Source organism: Gossypium arboreum, chromosome 10 (genome assembly GCF_025698485.1).
Source record: "Gossypium arboreum isolate Shixiya-1 chromosome 10, ASM2569848v2, whole genome shotgun sequence".
Classification (NCBI taxonomy): Eukaryota; Viridiplantae; Streptophyta; class Magnoliopsida; order Malvales; family Malvaceae; genus Gossypium; species Gossypium arboreum.
In genome coordinates this window covers 55,708,718-55,726,143 of record NC_069079.1, presented here as the reverse complement: position 1 = coordinate 55,726,143, position 17,426 = coordinate 55,708,718, and the positions used below count along the sequence as shown (strand labels likewise).

The following is a 17,426-nucleotide window of genomic DNA, read 5'->3' as shown; positions in this document are numbered from 1 at the left end:
TTCTCAAAATATTAAAATTTAATTTTTGAAAAATTAAATTTGAAAAAATTATGATAAGTATGCATATTCTTAATTTAAAAATGAAACTAGACATTAAAAGGTGAATAATAAAACCGATCAAATCAAAAACTAATAGATAGGATAAAATATGTCATATGTCCTTGTACTTTTCATGAATTTAGAATTTAGTTTATATACTTTATTTCCAAGATTTTAGCCTCTTTACTTTTAAAATTAAAGTCTAATTATTAATATTGTTAAATTTGGGTTCATTATAACACCTTTTTCAATTACATGGATATTAACTAATTTTTTTTAAATTTCAAAATATCACACCAATGATTTAACAAAAAAAAATAATGTTAATAACTGGATTTGAAATTTGAAAAGTATAAAACTAAATTCCTTTAAATAAAAGTATATAGATTAAATTTCAGATTTGTGAATAGTAGAAGAAGTTATGACACATTTTAACTATATAAATATTAATATAATATAATTGAAGTTATTCCATTTGGAAAAGAAATCTTAATGGATTTAATTAAATTTATAGAAAAGGGGTATAATTGACAAAACATCAACATTATTTTGGAAATCTTACGAGGTGATAAACGAGATTATCCCTATATTACTAAATCTTAGCACTATTGGGGACGTAAAATTCTGGCTCAAACAAATGAATTTAATTTCAAAATTTTACATTTTACCATTCACACCTAAGATTTCGTCAGAACTTCCAAATTTACCATTAAATAGATATTCAACAAATAAAAGAATACGTGTGTTAATACTCAATTTAAACTCTCTTAATTCTATTTGCATATTTTTTAAAAAGCACTTTACTATTTTCTATATTAAAACAATCCCTTTAATTATTAAATATGATTTAAATAGGAATGACATTTACTCATGTAAATTCTTTTTTTTATTCGTGCAATTTTTTTTAAAATCTAAATTTGTATATCTACAATTACTTTAAATTAAATATGAATTTATTCATCATTCACACTAAATCCAAATATTAGTGTCTACACCTAAATTCAAATTAAATCAAGGTATCTCTCACTGGTAGTAGTGACTGGTGTTTTTTGAAGAAATAAATTACTGATAATAAAATATGTTCTATTCCCATGAGTGAAAATCGAACCTCCAACCTCATTTTATAGATATTTGAACTTAAATATTATCTTTAAAAATAAATGAAATAAAGGTATAAATATTCAAATTCTCTCCCTTAGTTTTTCATCCCTAAATTCAAGATTTGAATAATTTATTGTAACACAAGCAATGGTTTTATACAAAACTTTTTTGTTGCTTAAATAAATCCACAAAATATGGAAGGATTTTGAAACATTCACGAGTGTGGATCCAATTTAAGAGTAATGAAGGGATGATATAATTCATATTAAAAAAATAATCACATAATCAGTCAGATATAGGATTGTGAATCCTTGAATCAGCTTGCATATTCTTGGCATCATCATATTCATCAACAACCTCTCATTTCCCCAACTTCACATACACCGTATCTCCTCCAATCTTTATTTTTATTATTTTTTTCAATTCACGAGTGAATTGTATATTTTAATTATAATATTATATATTCTTCAATTTATTGATTGGTTGAATCCATTTCTTGATAAATCTTCATCATGTTTTTACTTATTTCAAACTCTTCAAACATTTTTTCATTAATTTTAAGCTATTCGCTGTATCTCAGCCTCATAATATTGTTATTTGATCACTTTCTTCTTAAATTCATTCTTCAAATTTATTTGTGAATCATAACCTTAATGTAAAGGATTAGAGAATAAATAATATTTAAATAAATTATGCAAAATAAAACTAAAAGATATAAAGTAAAATTAAGAAAAAAAAGTTTAAAAAGAAAAATAAGGTTAAAAAAGAACCCTTAAACTGTCAGTGATTTAGTTTATAATTATTTGTACAAGAAATCTATTTATAGGCCTTCATACATAAAATGGAAGGAAAATGATGAACTTTGAATACAAATTTTATTTCCGTAAATTTTATCTTAACTATTGTAATCAATATTAAGGAATTTTCTATTACCTTTTACATTGGCATGAAAAAGTAGATATGTTTTATTTGATGTATATGACATTAGTCTACCTAAAAAAAAAAAAAAAGAAATTTTGACCACATGAGAGGCACGTAGCAAAGAAGGTTTAATATGAAACAAATTGTTGACATTATAAGTAGGAAATGTATTCATAGTAATTAATCCGCTTAGTAGTAAATTACAATTCAAAGTAGAGTATTAGGAATCAATAATGTATTAAGGATTGAGTCTAATTTCAGCATTCTTCAAAATTTGTAATTAATATCATTAATGGGAAGAATATCATATTTAAAATTTAATTTTAAATATAATTGAAAAAAGAAATATTTTGAAATTTACAAAACTAGCTATGTTGTTTGTTTTCTATTATATTATATATTATAATTTTTTTGTGAATTATAATAATAGGTCGAAGTCTGAACAATAAATATGATTAGCACAGCTTGAACCTAAATCATATTTGAAGCGGTGAACACTCTTAATCATTAGACCATGAGATTTTATATATATTAGAATGTGGAACTACAACTTATTCCACGCCATTGCTTTGGTTCCCCCATTCAACTACAGGTGTATGAGGCGGCCGCAACTAAAATAACTTTCTAAGTCTTAATCAAGAAAATTGCAGATAAAAATAGAATAATTGTGTTAAATATGTGTGGAGTAATGTTTTGTAATTCATCTTCACCCAACAAATGAAAATTAGAAAAATATCCTTGAAATTTGGGAGCTAATTTTGTTTGATTGGGGAACAATTATGCAACAACCAACTTCTGCACGCTTTGTGAACTCCTCCCCCTTTTCATTTTCACAATTTAACTCTTTGCCCAAAAAGGTGAAGACACTTCATCACGATGAAATTGCTACTGCTACAATTTACACCTTTGATTTTTACTTTTGTGTGTTTGGAATTTTTATAATTGTAAAAGTTCTTTTTTTCCCTTTCGCCCCAAACAATTATGAAAAGTTTACTAACAAAAACAAGTATTGCAATTTCTAGCGTATACCACATCCATAAAGAATTATTTACGTAACATATATATGATTTTTTCGGGAGAAATTTTTGAAGTTTTATTCGTTAGATAGTCAATGTTGTCCTTAACACTTGAAGGTATTATTCATGTGTTAAGATTTTGTTTTTGTCCTCTACAAAGAGCTGTGTACGATTTACGGATGGAGGCACCTCAATTGGTGGAGACCTCAAGTGCTACTACATCTACTTATAAGTCCTATATAAGGCCTAGGTTGGTGGTTCAAGCTACGACGTGCCTAGGTACCTTCGCAATTATTCACACGTCTAATACTAATACTTATTGTAGCGATGTAAAAATTTTCGCTTGGTCTGGTCGCAAATTCTGGCGATTTATTGAAAACATTGAAAACTGACATTTGATTTTGTAATAAAAGAGGGAGTCGCCACCGATCCTTTTTATAGCTGTGATCGGATACCTAATAAATTTATTTTTAAAATAAAAAGGAGGCCGAGTTTAAGTCTACGTCAAAATCCAGAGAAAAATTAGGGTTCGGGAGTCGGTTACGCGCGAGGAAGGTATTAGCATCCTCGCGACGCCCAAAATTAGTATCTTGTAAAACACGTGTTGTCTTGATTTTCAAAAATACGAGTTCAATGTAACACTTAGTCGTGATCTAGTTGAAATACGAGAATTATCAATTCTTTTGATTTTTGAGAAGGTCATACCGTTTTAATACAAGCCAATTGATGTTCACCCAACATAGCGATGAAATCGATGACTTAATGTTTATATCGGTACATTGCCTTATTTATTAAAATTAATTAGAAGACAATAGTAAGATTTTTGAAGTAATGCAGAACAAATTGACATGAAATAAAAATAAATAAAAGAACTAGAAACATATTGAAGCAAATAATAAATATAACAATAATATTAGAAACGATAAAGATGAATGCTGTATTTTACGTAATATGAGGATTAAGTGTGAAAATAACAATAGTTAATATAGTTATGAAAATATGATATTAAAAATATTAATGATGCTACTCATATGTATGCTTAATAGTAACAAATAAAAAAACTATATACATAATGGTATTAAAAGGATAGGCATATAATATAATATGAAAATGTATATACATAATATATATGAAAACGTAATATAGTATTAGAAATATATACATGTCATATATAAAGATATAATATTAAAAGATATTTATATATAAATAAAATGTATACATAATAAGGTATTGATATATTTACGTCACTTACACATATTAAAAATAATAATATAAAAACAACTATTTATAACATTATATAAGTATACACACACACATATATATATATATATATTGTAGCACCCCAAACCCTACCGAAGTTATGGCGGATCCGCATGCCACATCAAAAACGTTAAAAAAAATTTCCATTCTAAGTCCGAAAATCGTACTTGATGTTCAAAAGATTAATTCATTAAGGGTTAAAGTGAATGGAAGTCATGCACCGGTAGGAAACCGAAAAGAGGTGGTGAGTCCATCGATCGCTAAGTACCAAGCTCCTTCGGATCCAATCCTAGACATGCATACCGCCATTGCCACACCTTAACATCATGGATATTTCTAGGAAACCGATTTGATTAAGTCATTTTAGGAAAAGTGATTAATCTTGGAAAATACTTTCATTGCGGAAGCTTTGCTTGTTGTCGTGTTATTTTGAAATCAATTGTTCTTTTGAAAACGCGCCTAAAGCTATCCAATTTCAACAGTTAAAACAAGTATTACCTATCTTAGTAATACATATTAAAAACCATCAAAATAAATAAGCGGCCTTATTACATTTAAAAGCCCAAAACCTCAAACGTAATTAAAAGGATGTCCAGTTCACCGAAGAAAATCAAACTTTCGAAGCAGTGGCCACTCAATTCCCTCACGACTCCAAGCCCACTATGGTTGGGGATTTCTGCGTAGATGAAAATAAAAGGGTGAGTTTGGGGAAACTCAGTGTGCAAGGAAAACCCATTCAAAGCCCAAGTCACTCAAGCCTATTGGGCCTAAGCCCATTTAGGTAACAGTGGTCTGGGCCGAGCCCTTTCAGATTACAATAAACGGGCCTTAGCCCCTTATTCAGATAATGTATGGCCCATAGGCCCATTTCAAAATACATGCAACATCAATAACATATGCAAGCCCATTTGGGAGACTACTCAACCCACCAACCACTACACTCCACCGTACCACCCATACACTCCATGTGGGGATAACTCAACCCACCCAAATTTAACACTTCCACGATTTGACCTCTTTGCTCAGCTTATCGATAAATTGAGGCAAAGCCTCCAAGACGTGGACAAGCCACTTTCAGTACTTCCTCCGTCAATATCCCAATCCCATGCATTAGATAATAACAACATGGCATGCGATAAATAACAACAATCAAACATGCATTTAGGTCAATTTAACCCTAGGGGTATTTGGTAATTTATCTACTATGGGTAAAACTATAAATTTTCACTTTTAAAGGTATTTCAGTAATTTATCTATTTTAGGGTTTTCATGCATATTCCTACTTTTCACGTACTAATGTAATCACTACCGAGGGTTCTTACGAATTGGGCAGTGCTATTATCATTCCAATTTTGGCCCATTAAGCCCAAAAATATCGAGGCACGTAAATCATGCACTTTGCGGTCAAACATTGCAGCTTACTAAAAACATTAATCGATTTACCTCACGAGCATTCACACACTCGCAAATCTACAAAATACGGTTTTCGGCATTTCGGCTTTTGCCGATGTAGACTAAGAAAGAGGGTGTTAGTTACACACATTTTGACGATATCTTGTGAGATCCACACACTAAGCGCCTACAATTGAATTACTAACACGTTAATCTAACTATTCAAATACAAACTACGATTAACCCCTTACAATATTCGCCAACCACACCTACAGATCATAGTAAGCTTATAAGAAATCAATAAGCAACTCATTAACAAATTTTTGTCAATGTTTACCACATAATCATAATTTCACTGCAAGCTGTCTTCCTGAGCAACAGTCACTAAATCATTTATAACTGGAGCTACGAAACTCCAAATCAAGTGCCGTTAATTTTCCCTAAAAATAGACTCATATATCTTCTATCCATAAAATTTTCAGAATTTTTTGGTTTAGCCAATCAATACCAGATTTTTCTCAAAGTTTCCCATGTTTCACTGTTTGACTAATCTGACCACCCTTCATTACGAATCAAATTTCTCATTGTACAGAATTCAAAATATGCTCTTGTTTATTTCATTAGAAACTAGACTCAATAAGCTTCAATTACATAATTTATTCAGCTTCTAATTCTTCTCCCACAATTTATGGTGATTTTCCAAATTTCACGTTACTGCTGCTGTCCCAAGCAGATTTATTACCAAATCACTCTTTCACACCTAACTTGCATGCTTGTTATTTAAACATGTATATCACCAATCAATCATCACATATCTATGATTTTACTTAAGTATAATCTCCATTTCATCATTTTAAAGCACAACATGTTAGCTGATTTTTTCCCTTTAACATCTAAGGCACATGCATGCTCATTTGTTTGACTCAACTTCACCTATCTTCCATTTTTCATCAAAAGAACATGAAACAACAACCATTTCCTTCATTTTAATTCATGACTAAATGCTCACAACACAACTAAAAATCAAAATATACTTCAAGAGTTAAGGTAGAATCAAGAAGAACTCATGAACCTCAAAATAGAAGTAAGGTACCAAGAACTTACCTTCAATTTTCCTCCTCCTAATGACCGAATACTCAAGAGCTTTCTCCTCTCCTTTCTCTTCTCTAACTTTCAGCTATGATGAACAAAGATGGACAAAACTTTGTTCTTTTCACCCCTTTTCCTTTTAATAAAACTTCATATTTCATCCATTTAATTCTTTAATACAAAAGACATGAAATTCTTATCATGAAACATTTACCTAACTCATTATCATGAAACATTTACCTAACCCATTATCATGGAACATTTACCTAACCTATTATCATGAAGCATTTACCTAACCCATTATCATGGAACATTTACCTAAACTATTATCATGGAACATTTACCTAACCTATTATCAATTTGTATCAATTTGTACCATAAATTATGGATATCAAGTACTCATATTGTCTACAACAACATGATGGCTAGCCACTTCATGTAAAATGGGAGGTTTGTCATGCAAATCCTCCTATTTTGCACTCCTATTTATTTGGCCACTTCAATTTAGCCTATAGCATTTTCAAACATTTTCACATAAGTCTTATTTCATAATTTCACTCCCTTTTTCTTATGGAACAAAAATTAACTAAAATTACCGGGTTCTATCTTAAGCTTGGGCCTTCTAGAGGCCCACTAACATAATTAAACCTATGCCAACATTCACAGGATTCCCGAAAATTGGGGCGTTACAACTCTACCCTCATTAAAGAAATTTAGTTCTCGAAATTTACCCAATCCAAACAGATGAGGGTATTGCTGTTGCATCGTCTCTTCTGGCTCCCAAACTCAGAAGTTTCCCCTTCCTTAACTTGTTGAAAACGAACGACCAAAGACTCATCGTTCAACCTGTTTTTCCTTAATCTGATCTACCAGTTGGCCTCACTTGCAACTCACCAATAGACTTCCATCATCATCTGACTCAGACGAGCAAACATTGCTCTCGGATCGATCTGACTCTACGACTTAGAGCATCGGCTACCACATTAGCCTTGCTTGGGTGATACTCGATCGATCAGTCATAATCCTTAAGCAACTCAATCCATCTCCTTTGCCTAAGGTTCACCTCCTTCGAGTCAACAAGTACTTAAGACTCTTATGGTCGGTGTATATAATACACCTTTCTCCGCACAAGTAATGTCTCCAAATCTTAAGTGCGAATATCACTGCTGCCAACTCTAAATCATGAGTCAAATAGTTTCCCTCATGAGGCTTAAGCTATCGTGATGCATATGCAACCACCTTACCCTCTTGCATTAACACGCAGCCCAAACCCACGTGTGATGCGTCACTGTACATAATAAAATCATTCCCAGACTCTGGCTGAATTAACACAGGTACTTCAGTCAGAACTTTCTTCAACTTCTCAAAAGCCTCCTGCTGGGTCTCAGTCCATACAAATGGTACTCCTTTCCTTGTGTTTTGTTGGAGGTGCTGCCATCACAGAAAAACCTTCCACAAACCTTCTGTAGTATCCTGCCAGTCCTAGAAAACTCCGTATTTCTGACACTGACCTAGGCGGCTTCCACTCCAAAATCGCTTCAATTTTCTGAGGGTCCACCTTAATCCCTCCGGCAGAGACCACATATCCTAAGAAGGTTACCTCCCTCAACCAAAATTCACACTTGCTGAACTTCGCAAAGAGTTCATTCTCCCTTAACACTTGCAGCACTATAAGGAGATGCTCATCATGTTTCGCTTCAGTTTTAGAATATACCAGGATATCGTCAATAAAGATGACTACGAACTGATCTAAAAATGGTTGGAACACACGATTCATCAGATCCATAAACGCTGCAGGAGCGTTCGTCAGCCCAAATGGCATAACCAGAAACTAGTAATGACCATACCGAGTCTTGAATGCTGTCTTATGGATATCTGCCTCCTTGACCCTTAACTGATGATATCCAGATCGAAGGTCGATCTTGGAAAATACAGAAGCTTCTCTAAGCTGGTCGAATAGATCATCAATCCTTGGCAGTGGATACTTATTCTTAATCGTCAGTTTGTTCAACTGGCGATAATCAATGCACATCCGCATCGTACCATCCTTCTTTTTCACGAATAGCACTAGTGCTCCCCATGAAGACACGCTTGGCCTAATAAAGCCCCTATCCAACAACTTTTGAATTTGAGCATTTAACTCTACTAACTCCTTCGGTGCCATCCTATAAGGTGCGATAGACACAGGCGCCATTCCAGGCAACAAGTCTATTCCAAACTCAACTTCTCGATTCGGAGGCAATCTTGGAAGCTCCTCCGGAAAAACATCTTGGAACTCCTTTACGGTCCTAACTTTATCCACTGTCAGTCCCTGCTCTTCCGACTGACTTACAAATACCAATTAGGCCTCACAACTTTTCCGAATCCACTTTTCGGCTCTTAATGCCGACACCACATTGGACAAATAATCCCTTCTCTCACCTATCACCATAACCTCCTCATCCTTTGTAGTTCTTAACACCATTCGTTTAGCAGCACAATCCAGAGTCGCCTTATGCTTAACAAGCCAATCCATTCCCAGAATGAGGTCAAACTCTCCGAACGGTAACTCCATCAAATCTCCAGGAAAAACCTTGCCTTGAGTTTCTAAGGGTACATTCCTATACAGTTTGTCTACCCTAACCGAGTGACCCAAGGGACTTAGTACAGATACCCCACTCACAATCTCCTCAGAGCAGTCAAAGTTGTCCATAATCTGTTCTGTGGCCTCCAACCAATATTCTGCCATATTCGGGGCTATACTAGACACGCCCCTAAAGATCTCCGCTCCGTTAGCCCGAAGTCGTTCAGAAATAGATCCCCGAATTTCGTTGCCCGAATTTGCTCCGACAACCCTTTCCAGAACACGAAGCATTGCCTGTGACAGGGCATCATCCTCGACACCGCGATCATGAGACTCTACCTCTATTGCCGGTGGTACCGGTGCATCCACCGCCAGCATATGTCTCGAAGACGAAGATCTCGCTCGAGCACTTCCTCGGCTCCGTCCACGGCCTCTTGTACTCATATAGTATTATCTTGATTAGGAATTTTTATGCATCAATTAATATTTCAGTGTTTATTACAGATGTTTTATGAATCAGATAGTAATTCAAAGTTTGTTTTCGCAGAATCGAAGTCTAGCTACAGTTTCAGTCTCTTATCAGATTTTCCTATGGTTTCAGTATCATCCTATCTAGAATACCCTAATAGGGTTTTGAGTACAGACAGATAATTCAGGAAAATATTCAGAAAAGTTCAGAGTAATACTTACAGACTTGAGCCAGAGATTCGGAATGCCACCTTCTAAAGATCTAAATTTTGAAAATCGAGTTTTTCGCATTCTTTATAAAATTTTTGTTTTCGAAAATCTTTGTTTTTGTAAACCCATTCCACAGCCGAGTTGTTGAAACCTAGGCTCTGATACCACTAAATGTAGCACCCCAAACCCGGCCCAGAAGTTATGGCAGGATCCGGCATGCCACATCAAAAACGTTAAAAAAAAATTTCCATTCTAAGTCCAGAAAATCGTACTTGATGTTCAAAAGATTAATTCATTAAGGGTTAAAGTGAATGGAAGCTGTGCACCAGGTAGGAAACCGGAAAAGAGGTGGTGAGTCCATCGATCGCTAGTACCAAGTTCCTTCGGATCCAATCCTAGACATGCATACCGCCATTGCCACACCTTAACGTCATGGATATTTCTAGGAAACCGATTTGATTAAGTCATTTTTAGGAAAAGTGATTAATCTTGGAAAATACTTTCATTGCGGAAGCTTTGCTTGTTGTCGTGTTATTTTGAAATCAATTGTTCTTTTTGAAAACGTGCCCTAAAGCTATCCAATTTCAACAGTTAAAACAAGTATTACCTATCTTAGTAATACATATTAAAAACCATCAAAAATAAATAAGCGGCCTTATTACATTTAAAAGCCCAAAACCTCAAACGTAATTAAAAGGATGTCCAGTTCACCAGAAGAAAATCAAACTTTCAGAACGGGTGGCCACTCCGAATTCCCTCACAACTCCAAGCCCACTATGGTTGGGGATTTCCTGCGTAGATGAAAATAAAAGGGGTGAGTTTGGGGAAACTCAGTGTGCAAGGAAAACCCATTCAAAGCCCAAGTCAGCTCAAGCCTATTGGGCCTAAGCCCATTCAGTAACAGTGGTCTGGGCGAGCCCTTTCAGATTACAATAAGCGGGCCTTATCCCTTATTCAGATAAAAGATGGCCCATAGGCCCATTTCAAAATACATGCAACATCAATAACATATGCAAGCCCATTTGGGAGACTACTCAACCCACCAACCACTACACTCCACCCGTACCGACCATACACTCCATGTGGGGATAGCTCAACCCACCCATTTAACACTCCACAGCTTGTAGCCTTGCTGCTCAGTTAACAGTAAATTGAGGCAAAGCCTCCAGTACGTGGACAAGCCACTTTCAGTACTTCCTCCGTCAATATCCCAATCCCATGTATTAGATAATAACAACATGGCATGCAGTAAATAACAACAGTCAAACATGCATTTAGGTCAATTTAACCCTAGGGGTATTTCGGTAATTTATCTACTATGGGTAAAACTGTAAATTTTCCACTTTTAAAGGTATTTCAGTAATTTATCTATTTTAGGGTTTTTCATGCATATTCCTACTTTTCACGTACTAACAGAATCACTACCGAGGGTTCTTACGAATTGGGCTGTTGGCCCATCATTCCAATTTTGGCCCATTAAGCCCAAAAATATCGAGGGCACAGAAATCATGCACTTTGCAGTCCAAACATTGCAGCTTACCAAAAACATTAATCGATTTACCTCACGAGCATTCACACACTCGAAAATCTACAAAATACCGGTTTTGGCATTTCGCTTTCGCCGATCTAGACTAAGAAAGAGGGTGTTAGTTACACACATTTGCGATGATATCTTGACGAGATCCACACACGAACGCCTACAATTGAATTACTAACACGTTAATCTAACTATTCAAATACAAACTACGATTAACCCCTTACAATATTCGCCAACCACACCTACAGATCATAGTAAGTTTATAAGAAATCAATAAGCAACTCATTAACAAATTTTTGTCAATGTTTACCACATAATCATAATTTCACTGCAAGCTGTCTTCCTGAGCAACAGTCACTAAATCATTTATAACTGGAGCTACGAAACTCCAAATCAAGTGCCGTTAATTTTCCCTGAAAATAGACTCATATATCTTCTATCCATAAAATTTTCAGAATTTTTTGGTTTAGCCAATCAATACCAGATTTTTCTCAAAGTTTCCCATGTTTCACTGTTTGACTAATCTGACCACCCTTCATTACGAATCAAATTTCTCATTGTACAGAATTCAAAATATGCTCTTGTTTATTTCATTAGAAACTAGACTCAATAAGCTTCAATTACATAATTTATTCAGCTTCTAATTCTTCTCCCACAATTTATGGTGATTTTCCAAAGTCACGTTACTGCTGCTGTCCTAAGCAGATTTATTACCAAATCACTCTTTCACACCTAACTTGCATGCTTGTTATTTAAACATGTATATCACCAATCAATCATCACATATCTATGATTTTACTTAAGTATAATCTCCATTTCATCATTTTAAAGGACAACATGTTAGCTGATTTTTTCCCTTTAACATCTAAGGCACATGCATGCTCATTTGTTTGGCTCAACTTCACCTATCTTCCATTTTTCATCAAAAGAACATGAAACAACAACCATTTCCTTCATTTTAATTCATGACTAAATGCTCACAACACAACTAAAAATCAAAATATACTTCAAGAGTTAAGGTAGAATCAAGAAGAACTCATGAACCTCAAAATAGAAGCAAGGTACCAAGAACTTACCTTCAATTTTCCTCCTCCTAATGACCGAATACTCAAGAGCTTTCTCCTCTCCTTTCTCTTCTCTAACTTTCAGCTATGATGAACAAAGATGGACAAAACTTTGTTCTTTTCACCCCTTTTTCTTTTAATAAAACTTCATATTTCATCCATTTAATTCTTTAATACAAAAGACATGAAATTCTTATCATGAAACATTTACCTAACTCATTATCATGAAACATTTACCTAACCCATTATCATGGAACATTTACCTAACCTATTATCATGAAGCATTTACCTAACCCATTATCATGGAACATTTACCTAAACTATTATCATGGAACATTTACCTAACCTATTATCAATTTGTATCAATTTGTACCATAAATTATGGATATCAAGTACTCATATTGTCTACAACAACATGATGGCTAGCCACTTCATGTAAAATGGGAGGTTTGTCATGCAAATCCTCCTATTTTGCACTCCTATTTATTTGGCCACTTCAATTTAGCCTATAGCATTTTCAAACATTTTCACATAAGTCTTATTTCATAATTTCACTCCCTTTTTCTTATGGAACAAAAATTAACTAAAATTACCGGGTTCTATCTTAAGCTTGGGCCTTCTAGAGGCCCACTAACATAATTAAACCTATGCCAACATTCACAGGATTCCCGAAAATTGGGGCGTTACAACTCTACCCTCATTAAAGAAATTTAGTTCTCGAAATTTACCTTATCCAAACAGATGAGGGTATTGCTGTTGCATCGTCTCTTCTGGCTCCCAAACTCAGAAGTTTCCCCTTCCTTAACTTGTTGAAAACGAACGACCAAAGACTCATCGTTCAACCTGTTTTTCCTTAATCGATCTACCTGTGTTGGCCTCACTTGCAACTCACCAGCAGACTTCCATCATCATCTGAGACTCGGAAGAGCAAACATTGCTCTCGGATCGACATCTGACTCTACGACTTAGAGCATCAGCTACCACATTAGCCTTGCTTGGGTGATACTCGATCGAACAGTCATAATCCTTAAGCAACTCAATCCATCTCCTTTGCCTAAGGTTCACCTCCTTTTGAGTCAACAAGTACTTAAGACTCTTATGGTCAGTGTATATAATACACCTTTCTCCGTACAAGTAATGTCTCCAAATCTTAAGTGCGAATATCACTGCTGCCAACTCTAAATCATGAGTCAAATAGTTTCCCTCATGAGGCTTAAGCTATCGTGATGCATATGCAACCACCTTACCCTCTTGCATTAACACGCAGCCCAAACCCACGTGTGATGCGTCACTGTACATAATAAAATCATTCCCAGACTCTGGCTGAATTAACACAAGTACTTGATCGTAACTTTCTTCAACTTCTCAAAAGCCTCCTCTTTGGGTCTCAGTCCATACAAAGCGGTACTCCTTTCCTTGTGTTTTGTTGGAGGTCTGCCATCACGAAAAACCTTCCACAAACCTTCAGTAGTATCCCGCCACCCTAGAAAACTCAGTATTTCGACATCGACCTAGGCGGCTTCCACTCCAAAATCGCTTCAATTTTTTGAGGGTCCACCTTAATCCCTTCGGCAGAGACCACATGTCCTAAGAAGGTTACCTCCCTCAACCAAAATTCACACTTGCTGAACTTCGCAAAGAGTTCATTCTCCCTTAACACTCGCATGACACTATACGGAGATGCTCATCATGTTTCGCTTCGGTTTTAGAATATACGGGATATCGTCAATAAAGATGACTACGAACTGATCTAAAAATGGTTGGAACACACGATTCATCAGATCCATAAACGCTGCAGGAGCGTTCGTCAGCCCAAATGGCATAACCAGAAACTAGTAATGACCATACCGAGTCTTGAATGCTGTCTTATGGATATCTGCCTCCTTGACCCTTAACTGATGATATCCAGATCGAAGGTCGATCTTGGAAAATACAGAAGCTTCTCTACTAACTCTACTAACTTAGTAATACATATTAAAAACCATCTAAAATAAATAAGCGGCCTTATTACATTTAAAAGCCCAAAACCTCAAACGTAATTAAAAGGATGTCCAGTTCACGGAAGAAAATCAAACTTTCGAGCGGGTGGCCACTCAAATTCCCTCACAACTCCAAGCCCACTATGGTTGGGGATTTCTGCGTAGATGAAAATAAAAGGGGTGAGTTTGGGGAAACTCGATGTGCAAGGAAAACCCATTCAAAGCCCAAGTCGGCTCAAGCCTATTGGGCCTAAGCCCATTCAGTAATGCAGTGGTCTTGGGCGAGCCCTTTCAGATTACAATAAACCGGGCCTTAGCCCTTATTCAGATAATAAGTATGGCCCATAGGCCCATTTCAAAATACATGCAACATCAATAACATATGCAAGCCCATTTGGGAGACTACTCAACCCACCAACCACTACACTCCACCCGTACCACCATACACTCCATGTGGGGATAGCTCAACCCACCCAAATTTAACACTCCACGATTCTTGACCTTGCTTTGCTCGATTATCAAAGAATTGAGGCAAAGCCTCCAAGATCGTGGACAAGCCACTTTCAGTACTTCCTCCGTCAATATCCCAATCCCATGTATTAGATAATAACAACATGGCATGCAATAAATAACAACATCAAACATGCATTTAGGTCAATTTAACCTAGGGGTATTTGGTAATTTATCTACTATGGGTAAAAGCGTAAATTTTCCACTTTTAAAGGTATTTCAGTAATTTATCTATTTTAGGGTTTTTCATGCATATTCCTACTTTTCACGTACTAATGTAATCACTCTGAGGGTTCTTACCGAATTGGGCAGTTGGCCCATCATTCCAATTTTGGCCCATTAAGCCCAAAAATATCGAGGCACGAAATCATGCACTTTGCGGTCCAAACATTGCAGCTTACCAAAAACATTAATCGATTTACCTCACGAGTATTCACACACTCGCAAATCTACAAATTACTGGTTTTCGGCATTTCGGCTTTTGCCGATCTAGACTAAGAAAGAGGGTGTTATTTACACACCTGTTTGCGACGATATGCTGATGAGATCCACACACGAACCGCCTATAATTGAATTACTAACACGTTAATCTAACTATTCAAATACAAACTACGTATTAACCCCTTACAATATTCGGCCAACCACACCTACAGATCATAGTAAGCTTATAAGAAATCAATAAGCAACTCATTAACAAATTTTTGTCAATGTTTACCACATAATCATAATTTCACTGCAAGCTGTCTTCCTGAGCAATAGTCACTAAATCATTTATAATTTGAGCTACGAAACTCCAAATCAAGTGCCGTTAATTTTCCCTGAAAATAGACTCATATATCTTCTATCCATAAAATTTTCAGAATTTTTTGGTTTAGCCAATCAATACCAGATTTTTATCAAAGTTTCGCATGTTTCACTGTTTGACTAATCTGACCACCCTTCATTACGAATCAAATTTCTCATTGTACAGAATTCAAAATATGTTCTTGTTTATTTCATTAGAAACTAGACTCAATAAGCTTCAATTACATAATTTATTCAGCTTCTAATTCTTCTCCCATAATTTATGGTGATTTTCCAAAGTCACGTTACTGCTGCTGTCACAAGCAGATTTATTACCAAATCACTCTTTCACACCTAACTTGCATGCTTGTTATTTAAACATGTATATCACCAATCAATCATCACATATCTATGATTTTACTTAAGTATAATCTCCATTTCATCATTTTAAAGCACAACATGTTAGCTGATTTTTTCCCTTTAACATCTAAGGCACATGCATGCTCATTTGTTTGGCTCAACTTCACCTATCTTCCATTTTTCATCAAAAGAACATGAAACAACAACCATTTCCTTCATTTTAATTCATGACTAAATGCTCACAACACAACTAAAAATCAAAATATACTTCAAGAGTTAAGGTAGAATCAAGAAGAACTCATGAACCTCAAAATAGAAGCAAGGTACCAAGAACTTACCTTCAGTTTTCTTCCTCCTAATGATCGAATACTCAAGAGCTTTCTCCTCTCCTTTCTCTTCTCTAACTTTCAGCTATGATGAACAAAGATGGACAAAACTTTGTTCTTTTCACCCCTTTTTCTTTTAATAAAACTTCATATTTCATCCATTTAATTTTTTAATACAAAAGACATGAAATTCTTATCATGAAACATTTACCTAACTCATTATCATGAAACATTTACCTAGCCCATTATCATGGAACATTTACCTAACCTATTATCATGAAGCATTTACCTAACCCATTATCATGGAACATTTACCTAAACTATTATCATGGAACATTTACCTAACCTATTATCAATTTGTATCAATTTGTACCATAAATTATGGATATCAAGTACTCATATTTTCTACAACAACATGATGGCTAGCCACTTCATGTAAAATGGGAGGTTTGTCATGCAAATCCTCCTATTTTGCACTCCTATTTATTTGGCCACTTCAATTTAGCCTATAGCATTTTCAAACATTTTCACATAAGTCCTATTTCATAATTTCACTCCCTTTTTCTTATGGAACAAAAATTAACTAAAATTACCGGGTTCTATCTTAAGCTTGGGCCTTCTAGAGGCCCACTAACATAATTAAACCTATGCCAACATTCACAGGATTCCCGAAAATTGGGGCGTTACATATATATAAACATAATATTATTAAAAACATGTTCATACTATACGTATATATATACGTATAATATAGTTATACAAAAAAAATACATACAACATATAGTATTTGGAATAAACACAATATATA

The 17,426-nt window shown here is 34.9% G+C and overlaps 1 long non-coding RNA gene across 1 annotated transcript; it reads right to left on the bottom strand.

Annotated features, from left to right (window-relative positions):
- Window positions 1-10,559: 10,559 nt before the first annotated feature.
- On the bottom strand, window positions 10,560-16,789 carry LOC128282454 (uncharacterized). The gene is made up of 3 exons (XR_008272728.1): window positions 16,631-16,789; window positions 15,671-15,712; window positions 10,560-10,850 (listed from the first exon to the last, which is right to left on the bottom strand). It is a non-coding gene; the product is annotated as an uncharacterized LOC128282454 (long non-coding RNA).
- Between the last annotated feature and the right edge of the window lie 637 nt (window positions 16,790-17,426).